Source organism: Ailuropoda melanoleuca, chromosome 1, assembly GCF_002007445.2.
Source record: "Ailuropoda melanoleuca isolate Jingjing chromosome 1, ASM200744v2, whole genome shotgun sequence".
NCBI classification, from domain to species: Eukaryota; Metazoa; Chordata; class Mammalia; order Carnivora; family Ursidae; genus Ailuropoda; species Ailuropoda melanoleuca.
The window spans coordinates 113,428,262-113,437,702 of NC_048218.1; the positions used below are offsets into that span (position 1 = coordinate 113,428,262).

General features: G+C 46.5%; 1 protein-coding gene across 2 annotated transcripts in view; it reads right to left on the bottom strand.

Annotated features, from left to right (window-relative positions):
- DDC (dopa decarboxylase) overlaps positions 1 to 8,778 on the bottom strand; it is an 83,687-nt gene extending 74,909 nt beyond the window's left edge. The window contains exon 1 of one of the 2 annotated variants that reach the window (XM_002917622.3): positions 8,638 to 8,778. The gene's annotated coding sequence lies outside the window, so the exon portion shown is untranslated. Of the gene's footprint in view, positions 1 to 599; positions 616 to 8,637 lie in introns of those variants that run through there. The other variant, XM_034665531.1, reaches the window with a different exon arrangement.
- Positions 8,779 to 9,441: the final 663 nt, after the last annotated feature.

A 9,441-nucleotide genomic window follows, 5' to 3' on the forward strand; every position in this document is an offset into this window, starting at 1 on the left:
CACATCCCCACCTGCAGGTGACCAGCTTGTTAATACTATAGCTCCCATTATTGACCACCTACTGTGTGCCCTGCCCCTTACAAACATCAGAGCAGGTGTTTACAACCATCTTGTGGGGGACTGTTAGTCTCCTACACGCTGAGGGCAGGAGCCCAGGCAGGGGATGTGCTGTGCCCTCCGTGCAGCCTGGGTCCACCTGGTTCCTAGCCACCTCCTTTCCCACCCAGTCTCCCGGCCTCCGTGGGCTCCAGCCTGGAAGCTCATTTCCACTCGCTTTGTTATGTTGCTATCGTGGCTCAGAGAACATGAGCTAACAAAACCAACAGAAGTTTCTGCTTCTTTACCTGACTTGTTGCTTAGAGACACACACAAAGGCAGGTGACTTCGGTTGGCACCTATGCCTGTAAAAAGTTCCTATGGTGTGTCCCACCAGCCCACAGCTGGGTGCCAAGCCGTCCCAAACCAGCCGGAGGAAAGCCCCCCGGCTTAAAGCAACAGGGAAACCTCTGGTCCCCAGACCCCAGGTCACAGCCATCCAGGAGCTGGACTCTCCAGTGGAGCTGGTCCCCCAGGCTACAAGGACAAAGAGCGGTACTCACAGGCAGCCCCGAGGTGCTCTCTCTCTCTCCTCTCTCCTTTCCTCCGTGGCAGTTAAAAGGCACAGAGGATGTGATTGCCATTTATATAGACAGAGTGTCCGCCTCCCCAAAGCCAATCAGAGCAGCTGGCTCTGTGTATTTACCCGGCAGCATCTCTCACCTCCCGCCCTCCTGGTCCCCACCCCGGACTCGAGGGCCGGGTGGGGGCAGAGCAGGACCACGGAGACAGTGGAGACTGCAGGGGCCAGAGGCAAGAGGCCACAGAAAAAGGGCTGTGTGTCTCCAGTGCTCTGTGAGGGACCCAGACACGTGGAGACCTTCAAGGCAACCTCTGAGCAACAGCGGACGTCCTGGCTTTTCAAGGAGGAAGGACTAGGGTGGGGAAGGCAAGCGAGGAGGGCTCACCCGGCCAGTCCCCAGCCGGCTGTGCCCGCTGCCTGGGGGTGGTGGGGCGGCTCCTAAGCCCCTCTGTGCCTGGGCCACACGGGAGGCTCCACTAGTCCAGATCAGTTCTTTTAACCCTGTTTTTTTTAACCCTGAAGCCTACCAGCATTCAAAACACACATTTCTTTTCTTTCTTCTTTCTTTCTTTCTTTCTTTCTTTCTTTCTTTCTTTCTTTCTTTTTTAAGGAGAACATGTTTAAAAACTCCTATTGAAGATAGATTTTCTAGTGATTTATAACCGGTATACAGTCTTGCACTTGGCTTTTTTTAAATTGAGGTATAGTTTTTTTAAAAGATATTATTCATTTATCTGACAGTGAGATAGAGGGGAGCACAAGCAGGCAAAGGGAGAAGCAAGCTCTCCGCTGAGCAAGGAGCCTGATGTGGGGCTCGATTCCAGGACCTGGGATCATGACCTGAGCTGAAGGCAGATGCTTAACTGACAGCCACCCAGGCGCCCCTAACTGAGGTATAACTGACATACAAGATTATGTTACTTTCAGGCATATGGTATAGTGATCAGACATTTGCATGCATGGTGAAATGATCACCAGCCTGAGTCTAGGCACCTGTGTCTCCACTCCAGGTTGATACCATATGATCAACTGTACCCCCACACTGCACATTACATCCCCATGACTTCTTTCTTTTATAGCTGGAAGTTTGCACTTCTCCACCCCCTTCATCCATCCCCCCTTCCCGCCCCATCCCCGTCCCCTCGGGCAACTGCCAATCTGTTCTCTGTATCTAGGAGTCTGGGTTTTTGTTCTGTGTGATCTGTGTCTGAGATTCCACATATGAGTGACATCATATGGTATTTGTCTTTCTCTGACTTACTTCACTTAGCATAATGCCTCAAGGCCCAACGCAAATGGCAAGATTTCTTGGGCTTCCTTCCTCCTCCACCCCCCTCAGGCAAGATCAGGTGGGCTGATCAGTACAGTAATCTGGGCAGGGTTCATTTCTCTTTTAAGGTGTGTACAGGGCCCTGGGAACCTGGAAAGGGGGCCTGGCAGAGCCCATCCTTGTCAGAAGGGGCAGGCAGTTCCTCTGTTCCCACCACACGCATGCACACACACACACACACACACACACACACACACGCATTGCACTGCTGACCAGTGGCAGGGCCTTGGATGGAGGGGCTGGGCCTGCGGCAGGTGGTCAGTGGAGCTGATGGGGGGCTGGTGAGGAGCCCAGTGCCCGGTGTGCGGCTTCCTCCCTCCCTCAGTGGCTGGGTGAGGGCAGGAGGCTGGGATGCTGCTCATTCCCGAGCCCTGAGATGGGCTACTGCAGACGAGAGGCAGGCAGGACCAGGCACTCTGCGGGAAGAGAGACAAACCTGTCTGGGTCAGCGGCAGGTGGCTGTACGCACAGGGTTCTGGCAAGGGCTTTGGGGTCTGACAGGAGCCCCCCCCTCCCAGCACACTGCTTGGTAAACCCTGGATGAAGACAGGGATGCTATGCAGAGAAGGACAGAGGTATGGTGAGGGGCTGACCCCCGCACAGACCTCTGAACAAAGGGGTGTGAGAATCAAGTGAAATCCTCCATTCCATAAAGAGTCACTATAATAATACCTAGCATTGGGGGCGCCTGGGTGGCTCAGACGGTTAGGCATCTGGCTTCAGCTCAGGTCATGATCTCGGGGTCCTGGGGTGGAGCCCTGCTTCGAGGTCCCTGCTCAGCAGGGGAGTCTTCTCCCTCTGTTCTGCCCCTCCCCCTGGCTCACGCTCTCTCTCACCTCTCTATCTCACAAATAAATAAAATCTTTTAAAAAATACATTAATGAAGATTTCATTACAGGCATTTCTACATAAACTCGTTCAGTCCCTCATAACTATCTCACAGAGTAGATATTCTTATCCCCATTCTACAGATGAGGAAGCTGAAGCCCAGAGAGGTTAGGAAAAATGGCAGGGTCACACAGCAAGCATATTCCTCGCCAGCAGGCCAGCCCACCCTCATGCTGGACATAGCAGATCTGCTTGCTGGGTGGCTTTCCAGGAGGGGAGGCAGACCGTGAAAGAATGAATGAGCAGAGAGAAATCCACAATTGTCTACTGTGACCAGTGCTGCAAAGCTGGTGAAGAGGGCACAGCCCAGGCAGGAGGCCTGAAGCTGGGGACCCAGCCTGTGTTTGGAGAGAAAGCCAAGTCATTGAAAGGTCTGAGGCAGCGCACTACCCTGCCTAACATAAGCAGTTAAAAAGAAGACACAGGGGGCGCCTGGGTGGCACAGTCAATTAAGTGTCCGACTCTTGGTTTCAGCTCAGGTCATGATCTCGGGGTCATGAGATCAAGCCCATCTCCAGCTCTGTGCTCAGCGGGGAGTCTTGCTTGAGATTCTCTTTCTCCCTCTGCCCCTCCTCCACCCCCTGCTGCTTTCTCTCTCTAAAATAAATAAATTCTTAAAAAATAAATAAATAAAAAGAAGACACAGCAGAGGACTAAGACTTCAGGCTCCAGAGGCTGGGCTTCCATCTGCCTCCACCCCCTGCAAGGTGTGATGGTGGCTGGCTGCTTTGCCCACCCACAGTGATCATGGCAAGACACGACTTACATTAGGAACAAGACAATAGGAGTGAATCTAACAAAATCTAAGAGAAGACTTGCAAGACCTGGATGAAGAAACTTATAAAAGTTTATGGGAGCCATTAAAGTAGATCTAAATAAATGGGAATGAATGCCTGCTCAATATTGTAAATATTTCCATTTTCCTCAAAGTGATTAACAGATTCAATATCATTCTAATCTAAATCCCAACACAGATATTCGACTCTATAAATGCAAAAGTCCAAGAAGGTCCAGTGTACTCTTGAGAAAGAAGGATATTACTGTCTTGTTCTACACTTACCAAGACAGATGAAGCTGTAAAAAATGCTGTGATGTTGATGCAAGGATAGACACCTGACCAATTACAAAGAAAAGAGAGCCTGGAAAAAAAAAAATCCTGCAAATATATGGACAATTCACAAACATGGAATTGCAGATCAATAAAGATAGATTATCAAGCAATTCTGGGCAACTGGTCACCTACTTGGAAATAAAGTGAAGTTAAACTTGTTTCTCAATCCATATACAAAAATAAACTTCTGATAGATTAAATCCTTCACTGTGAAAGGCAAACTTTTTAGGACAACAGAAATGCATTTTTGGGGCGCCTGGGTGGCACAGCGGTTAAGCGTCTGCCTTCGGCTCAGGGCGTGATCCCAGCGTTCTGGGATCGAGCCCCACATCAGGCTCTTCCGCTGGGAGCCTGCTTCTTCCTCTCCCACTCCACCTGCTTGTGTTCCCTCTCTCGCTGGCTGTCTCTCTCTCTGTCGAATAAATAAAAATAAATAAATAAAAAGAGAGAACCACCATTCTAAAAAAAAAATTTAAAAAAATGCATTTTTATGACATTGAGCAGGAGGGATTTCTTAAATGATTCACTCAATCAGTTAACCATAAAAGATTGACAAATGACACTACATTACTATTAAGAATATGTGTTCTGGGGCACCTGGCTGGTTTAGTTGGTTGAGTGTCCCACTCTTGGTTTCAGCTCTGGTCATGATCTTAGGGTCATGAGATCGAGCCCCATGTCTGCTCCACACTCAGAACAGATTCTGCTTGGGATTCTCTTCTTCCTTCCCCCACCCCTCCCGCCCTGCTAGCTCTCTCTCTCAAACAAATAAATCCTTACAGATAAAAAAAAGAAAAAGGATTCCATATGTGCCTTGCACTGTTTTAGGGCCTCCATGACATTGTTGAACAGAAGCAGTTGTGAACATCTTCACCTTGTTGACTTTAAAAAGAATGCATTTATGGAACATAAGAAATAGCAGAAAGATCGGTAGGAGAAGGAAGGGAAGAATGAAGGGGGGGTAAACAGAAGGGGGAATGAACCAGGAGAGACTATGGACTCTGGGAAAAAAACTGAGGGCTTCAGAGGGGAGGCGGGTGGGGGATTGGCATAGCTCGGTGATGGGTATTAAGGAGGGCACGTATTGCATGGGGCACTGGGTGTTATACACAAATAATGAATCATGGAACACTACATCAAAAACTAGGGATGTACTGTATGGTGACTAACAATAAAAATTATTATAAAAATAATAAATAAAAATATAAAAAAATAAAAAGAATGCTTCTAACATTTCACTATTAATAACAGGGTTTTGTTGGAAAATCTTTTATTAGAAGATTTCTTCTGTTCCTACTTTTATAATAAATTGATGTTTAATTTTATCAAAGTATTTTCTGCATCAAAAGAGAAAATCATATAGTTTCCTTCTCTAAATTATTAATATGATGAATGTGATTAGCACATTTTCTAATTCTCAAATATCCTTTTATTCTAGGTATAAAACTATGGTGTGTTGACCACTTGCATAGAATTTTTTACTTCCTTCTCATGAATAAAATTATAATTTTTCTTGCTACTATGGATTTTCTCTAGTTTTAGAGTCAGATTCTGTGATCTCATAGATTGGGGATAAACCCTTCTTTTTTAATTCTCTGAAGCACTTTGCATAATTTTGAAATTTAGAATTACCCAATCACTGACAAAATGTGACAAATCATACATAAAAATCATTTGCCCCTCCTCCCATGTGTGAGGAAATACTTTTAACAAATCAATTTCTTTATTATTCAGGACCATTCAGTAGGATTTCTATTTCCCGTTGGTGTTATTTCAAATATAAATGTAATGTAATTAAAAATTTTTACATTTAATGACAAAGGTTTGTTTGCTTTAATAATATACTCATTACCATTTTGCTTGGTTGAATCTATAATGATGTCCCCTTTTTTTTAAGATTTATCTTTTAATTTTATTTTAGAGAGAGACAGTACATGAGCAGGAGGGACAGAGGGAGAGCAAGAGAGAGAATCCCAAGCAGGCTCCCCGCTGAGTGTGGAGCCTGATGTGGGGCTTGATCTCATGACCTTGAAGTCATGACCTGAGCGGAAACCAAGAATTTGGACACTTAATCGACTCAGTCACCCAGGTGCCCCTATAATGATGTCCCCTCTTCTTACAATATTCTTTATTTTCCTCTCTTCTTGTCTTTAGTTAGTACTGAGATCAAGACCTGAGCTGAGATCAAGAGTTGGATGCTTAACCAACTGAGCCACCCCAGTGCCCCAGAACTATTTCTAGTTTATTAGTTTTAAAAAAGAAAAACTTTTGGCTTTGTTGATCTGCCCTTATCTACCTTTATTTTCTTTTTCATTAATTTTTCCTCTTAATCTTATTATTGCCTGCATTCAGTTATCCTCATTCTCTTATTTTTCTAGCACCTTTAGTTGAGTGTCTCAATTTCTGTCCTTTTTCACTTTCTAATATTAGCCTTTAAAACATGCTTTCTTCTATGTACTGCTTCCAAGGCATATCTCAAGTTTAAAACAAGCATTTATTTCTGAGTAATATTTCATTTCCATTATATTTTTTCCTTGATGCATCAGTTATGTGGTAGCCCTTCAGAAAAACTCCATACATATTTATTTTTTAAAAAAAATTTGAACTGAACTGAACTGAATTCAACGGAATTGAACTGAGCTGAATTGGACTGAGAGAACTCGCTGGTATGATAGTGATTCTTTGACAGGTGTTGAGATTTAGGTGATGGCCTATTACGTGCTCGGTTTTTGTCACATTTCACGTGCGCTTGAGAAGAAAGCATCTTTTCTAGCTCTCTGGTGAGGGGTTCTATTTATGTCCAATACACCAAAGTGGTTACTTATTGAAATTTTCCAAATCGAGTATTTTTGTTCCCTTGATCAATCACCCAGCTTACTATCATTGCTGATGACATGTTGAACATTTCCCTTATGATGGTGAGTTTGAAGATGTCTCCTCACAGTTGTGCCAAGATTTGCTTACTATATTTAAGGTATATTTCTATTCTTCCCCTAGGCTGATACCTGTCTAGAGCTGATCATCTTCTTGGTGGACTGAACCTTTTATCATTTTATGTAGCCATAAACTACTTTCATAGATCACTTGTTAATGACCTTGTTAAATGTGAACACATTGCTGTTCTTCACCAGTCTTAGCTATGATCAGCAGCCTTGAGCCTCTCTCCTATTGCTGGAGGCTGGGGTGCAGTGAAGCTCAGGGACGGCACCCCGTGCAGATGGCTGTATTTCTTCACATGTTATTTAGTGGTTTTTACAATTCTGGAAGTCATGATTTAAATTTTAAGCAGTACCAACATGTTCCTGGTTCCAAAATGCCATCTATCCACTTGGTGAGGACGTCCGGAGTGAGAATTCTAGGGTTCCTCTCTATCCCACACTTCCATGCAGCCAAGCGCTAAGAGCAAGAGCAAGGCTGAACCCTGGAATGACTTACCCCAGCAATAAGAGGGTCACTTGTCACCTCCTGGACCCAACACCCCGGGTTGCCAGGCTGACTGAGAGCAGGGCAGACTGCCACAGGGGTTCAGCCTGCTCTAATAAGGGACCTCAGAACTGGGAGCACTGGGCCCCCAGGCTATGCATGGGGAGACGTGTCTAGATAATGCCTGCTGTGCCCTCAGGCCACCTTGGAAGCCCAGAGCCTTCGACCCTGTGTCCAGTCCTGCACTTGCCACCTTCTGGCCATGGCTTGACATTCCTCACCTCCACACTTCCCATCCCCCTCCTGCCAATAGTCCTGCATCTCCGGTCCTGTCCCTCCAGACCCCACTCCCTGCTCTCCAAGGGGTTCATGTGACCACTGTTGTGCTTGGGACAGGGTAAGTGCCTTAAAAATAAACTGCTTTCCCAGGAGGGCAGGGTAGCCAGAGCCAGGCTGTGCCATAACAATATCCAAGTGCTAATTGCGTGGCTGCACGCCAGGAGGCCTCACACGACCGTCCTCCTCACCTCCCCTGACTCAGTTTCTCGTGTGTCCAATGAGGATATGTTAAAGATGATGAAGGTGAATCCCAGCACACACTAAACACTCAGAAACATTTGTTTTAACTTCAGCCTGATGGAGAAGCAATGATCTTCTCAAGAATGGTATCTTCTGATGGGACTGTAATCAGCAAGGCAAGATGGCAGGGGAGACCCTTCAGTTCTCCTCTGATCACAGTGCACAGGTAGACTCTGGATTTTCCTTTGATACTCCAGATGTTACAGATAAGGGAAGAGTCACCATTTCTCTATCATCTTCCAAGTGCCTGATATTTTCTGGACATTATGAGATTGAATCCTCACAATTACCTGACAAGGTGGGTGCTAGAAAAATCCCCATCTCAGAGAGGAAGAAACAGAGACTGGGGGGAAGAAAGGACCCAAGACCCCAGTGGAAGCGAGTGGTAAGGACAAGACATGCCCATGTCTGTCCTGTCTTGGCTCTTGAATGACAGAAAGGAAATCCTCCCCAGCATCTACCTGGCCACACACGAGCTACACGCAGAACTGTGTGCATGTGAGCACCCAGGGTGCATGTGAGTCTCCCCATGGCCCTGACAGCCCTGACTAACAGCACCTGACCAGTGGCGAAGTCCAGTCCTCAGGTGACCTAACGTTAAGCAAACGTTCAGTACCTTGGGACCGAGAGTCAAGGTTGCAGCTTCCAACAATAATCATCTGATTAAGTACAAAGCCAGGGACTTACTTGTTGGGAATCCTACTTCCTTCTGAGTCTTTTCTCCTTCAGGAGACTCGCTGGCTCTGGAGGTTGAGGAAAGTGTGGCCAGGCAGTGTTCAGATAGGTCACTCTTTGTAGCTTGAGATCCAGATGGCTTCCTATCCTTGCTTTGCCAGCCTCCTGGGCTGGTTAAACATTAATTTCTGCTCGTGATTAAAGGTCAAGGAAATCTGGAGAAACCTATAGGGAAAAGCTCATTCTTCAAAGCCAGTTCGTTTCATCTACAGTCCCAACAGTGTGGATTTTTCTTACCACTGGACAGACACCAGATTCCCACATTTCCCCCAAACAGCCCCAGTTTCAATTTTTCAGCCTCATTAGATCCTCCCATAAATTCCCACCTTGCACCATAGGAAGCCATCTCCACAGCCGCCGAACTGAGCCTGCAGGCGCTAGCTCTTCCTTCCCCAACCACTGAAATGATGGTTAAAAGAACAATACCGTGGATGAGATTTTGACAGATTCACAGAAAAAAACACAGTTGAGAGAATTTTATCGGGGCATAAAGCTCGGCTGAGAGGGGTCACCAAGAACATGGAGAGAGGTTTGCAGGGAGTGGTGGGGGGTGGGGGCGTTGGCCTCTCTGGTGTACCTGCAGCTGCTCTGAGCTTGGGCCTCAGCAGGTACAAAGGGCAGAGGGGACGTGAGGCTGTGTTCAGGCCATTCATGGAAGGACTGGGCACAGACAGAGAGCACAGAATGGCCATGGCCTGAGGCACTTGTCACAGGCTGGAAGAGGGAAGAGCTCTCTGTGTTCTTCCCCCTGGGGGC